Consider the following 4153-nt stretch of genomic DNA (forward strand, 5'->3'; position numbering starts at 1 on the left):
CTGAAGAGCTTACGATTTACGGTTTCCTCTCTTTGCAGAATAATAATAATTCATTCAGCTCTCTGGCCTCACTGTCAAAGTTGATGCCTACAGGGATCTTGGCAGCATGTTGCCCTGTGATTTCCTCCCTGGTGGAATGAAGAAAGTGGAATATTATTGGGCAGGGGAGAGGAGGCCCCAGGCTTTGCTCCGGTGTTTTTGCAACACAGCCCATGTATGGCTAGAGGGGTCTGCCCTAGTCTCAAACCACTCAGATGAGACTCATCCTGAAAAACCATTATCCTCAAGGAACAGGAGGCAGCTGAGTACCTGAGGATCAATGTGGATTATGCTTAGAGGTATGAATAATTTTCTCCAGCTCTGCCTTTTCAGAAGCCATCCGCTATCATGGCATTCCCTATGACTTGGAGTAGCTGTGTGCCCTCGGATATGACATGTCTTGTACAACACATGTATAGCTTTGTCTTGGAGTAGGCGAGGCTGAAAGTCTGGCAGTGAAGCCGCCTGTCTGTAATGACCCTGCAGCAAGCATCTCCTACAGACACAGTAATCAATGTCGTTTGTGGATCTTCAGACTTTGATTTTAAGAAGGACATCTGAGCAGCAATGTGGCAGTTGCTCATGGGCTGCTTTGGCATATAACATCCCCAATCTTTTCCCTTCAAAAAAGGTGGCTCTGTGGTGCAATGGATAGCACATTGGACTTCTAGAGACTGAAGGGATTCAAAGGTTCTGGGTTCAAGTCCCAGCAGAGTCACATTTTGGGGAGGGATAGCTCAGTGGTTTGAGCATTGGCCTGCTAAACCCAGGGGTGTGAGTTCAATCCTTAAAGGGACCATTTAGGGATCTGGGGCAAAAATCTTTCTGGGGATTGGTCCTGCTTTGAGCAGGGGGTTGGACTAGATGACCTCCTGAGGTCCCTATATTCTGTGATTCTTTCTTACCCACCTGAGCTGGGGAGGTGTAGAGCTAACTCCCCCTCCTTTATGGCAGCCAAGGAAACCCCCATGCTAATGGCATCCAATTAAAAGCAGCCTTCCTACTGGCACAAAGGGACCTTAGCATGAACCGGACCAGGATCCAGCCCCAGAGCCTTTCCAAAGTCCTTCTCTGGGCTACTAATAGCAGCTGGAGTCATTAATATGGACACCTTTTTAAAAAGGATCCAAGTGTGAAATGGCCTTGTCTGTGGCAGCACACAAGGGGCTGAGAAACGATGCTCTGCAGGGAGTGACCTCTCTTACCTGGCATCTGGCAATGGCTGCAGGGCTTGGCCGTGTTACCAACATACAGAGAGAGGCTAAGGCCATTTTCTCGGGTCACTACGTGATAAAAGACGAGTAAGCAGGTGAATGGGGTTTAGGCTGGCCTTCCAGGCCATTGTATTGTCTCACAGGACCTAACTCCATCCGCTACGCTTTATTCTACAAGCGAAAAAAGAGTTTGAAGTTTCTCTTTGATAGAGAAAATTCCTGGACGTATGTTGGAATTGACATTTCCCCTTATTTATATTGTCCCCGGGTCCGGTGTTAAAACACCTGTGCCCTCCAAACTACAGTCAAAAAATAACAAAACACTCAGCTCAGTGGGAAAAAAATGATTCCAGGGCCATATTCAGTGGGCTGAATGCTTGTGTCAGGCCCATCCTGGACAAGTCTGGGGCTCCTTTTACAGCACCACTGTTATTACTTCACAGTTTCCTCTCCATTTGGTTTCTTAATTCAGCTGCTGCTCTGCCAGGGGAGAAGCCAAGGAAAGCAGACATGCGGCTGACGGGGTTTTTAGGAGATGAGGATGAGTTTCTTTGGGGGGTGGTTGATTGCTTTTAAAGGGGCAATCCAGCCCGCCTTGGGTTGTTTGCGTAGTGAGGGTAAGAGGTGATAGACTTAACGTCTTGGAGAGTGAAGCTGGGCACAGGGCAGGTTCAGCCATATCAATAATGCCACCCTGAGCTGCACCATTCTGCCAACAGACCTCAGTCCTGGCCAGAAAAGGGCAGTTCAGACTCTGTGACCCACTGAATCTTTGGTCTCCAGCAAAGTGCTGGAGATGTGGACACCTGTCCACTGCTGTACATGGCTGTCTTAAACTAGGAATCTGGCCCTTCCCACCCTGTCTGGCTTCTCCAATCTCCGGCACCAACTCCTCCTGCCCCTGTATCTGCTTCCCTTCTCTGCCCCACCACCGAGAGCTGCACCGTCTGCACAACAAGATGTCAGCATGAAATTTACCAAGGCAGGTATCCACTGGGGCTCAGAGTGTCAATAGGAACGGTGGGTGCCACTCAGCCGCTCTGAAAACCAAGCTCTTATTACATAGCATGAGAGGGCTGCATTCAAAGAAGCCAGCAAACAGCAGCAGCAGAGATGCAAACTCTTGCCTGGCTACAAAGCACATTGGTGAATGGATGGATTGTGCTAAAGGGACAGATGCCGAAAGAAAAAGAGAACATGGGCAGGTCCTACTGTAGAGAATCATCTATTTTCTATGGGTGAAAAAGAATTAGGGATTCTTGGGTGTGTGATTTTAAAACATGTCCCTAGCAGGGGCTCTGGCAAAAGAACCCCTCCAGCTCTTCTTTACAGGCCTAGGATGGCAACAGGCTAGGAGCTGCTGATTAATGGCAAAATCAAGGCCAGAAAAAGAAAATCCACTCAGCTCCCTGCAGAATGGACAGGAGACTCGAAGCCTGGAACGTGCAGGGATCTCTCAGCTGGCTCCTTGTTATCACTGACGCGTTGTCAGAAAGTTTGCAGGGTAGAACCTGCCTTTGGGAGCAGAAGGAGGCTGGGAGCCAACCTCCTGACACATCAGCCTGTGATCATAAGGATCTGCTTTCATTCCAGATGCAAGTTATCACTAGGCACACGCAGAGAGATGAAATCTCTCTCTTTCTCCCTCCCCCTCTCCCGTACGTGCCAGGACTGGAATGCTAGGAACAAGGAGACTGGAGCTGGGGAAAAAATGGGGATGTGCTTTGTAACTCCACTGAACTACATTAAACTAGGAGAGATTTGGGGCGGGCAAGAGCAGAAAAGTGGTTAATCTCTCTTTGACTTATCCTCCAGCAGAAAAACAAATTCCTTCCCAGATTCATCACTAAACCCCTCTTTTTTAATTCCCTGGAAGGCGACAAGTTGGAGCGGCAAAACCCTTGAGATCAGTAATGGCACAGTAAAGGTGGACACATTGCAGAGAGCTGGCTGGCTGGGATCTTCTCTCTGTAAAGTTCACCTGGAACAGGGTAGCATGGGCCAGATAGCTTGTGGCATATCCCAGGGAACCAACGCAATTGTCCAACCCTCAGCTCACTTGGGAGGGGAAAGGACTCCTAGCTAGTGTCTGGATAGGACTGTGTATGTGTGTGTGTGACAAAGGGACACTTCTCTAGAAAAGGGTCACAACCTGCCTAGATTTGAGCATCAGCTAGGGCCTGATTCTGATCTTACATCTGTTTTACACAGGTGTAACCCAGCAGATTAGGACTCTACCATCCAGCCTCTGAGGCTGAGTTGGTATGTTCCTTCCTACCTCTTTAGCTATCAGCCGGCTTCCCAGTGATACAGCAACAGAATTAACTGGGATTCTGATCCCAGTTACAGATTCTCTCTCGCATTCAGAGCACGGCTCAGGCAGGCAGGTTAATACAAGTGAGGGAGTGAGGCAGGTTTCTTGGGGGTGGGCTGGACCAGAGAAGCAGCAGAGGGACTGCTCCTTATGGGAGCTGTGCAGGGGAGAAACATCACCAACGTGCTTCTCTTCCCCCTCCAAAATTTTCCACCTCTAAAGTCAAGGAAAAAAATACTTCAGCTAATGAGGAGTTGATGCTAATGAACAGGGACAAACATTCGGATGGGACGATTCTGATTGGCTAGTGAAGGCTCCCACTCTGTAGATGAGACATTTTTAACCTGTTGTTACAAAAGCGTCATGTTAAAACTGTGTTTCTAAAACTCCATTTAAACAAAAAATAATAATAACTTGCTAGCAGCCCCCACCCGGCAGCGCTTTATTGTGGGGAGCCAGAGGGTGGAGAGCTCGGAGAGTCAGCACTTGTATTCAGAGCATTAACAGCTGCCAGACTGAATTGCACTGTGAGGGCAGCCTTTCCTGCAGGGCCAGGAAGAGAGCTCGCAATGGGGAGTCTTTGTCC

General features: G+C 48.7%; 1 non-coding gene across 1 annotated transcript; it reads left to right on the forward strand.

The window, feature by feature from the left end:
- Positions 1–672: 672 nt before the first annotated feature.
- On the forward strand, positions 673–757 carry TRNAR-UCU. The gene is given in 2 exon segments: positions 673–709; positions 722–757. It is a non-coding gene; the product is annotated as a tRNA-Arg (tRNA).
- The last annotated feature ends 3396 nt before the right edge of the window (positions 758–4153 follow it).

Source organism: Gopherus evgoodei, chromosome 8 (assembly GCF_007399415.2).
Source record: "Gopherus evgoodei ecotype Sinaloan lineage chromosome 8, rGopEvg1_v1.p, whole genome shotgun sequence".
Classification (NCBI taxonomy): Eukaryota; Metazoa; Chordata; order Testudines; family Testudinidae; genus Gopherus; species Gopherus evgoodei.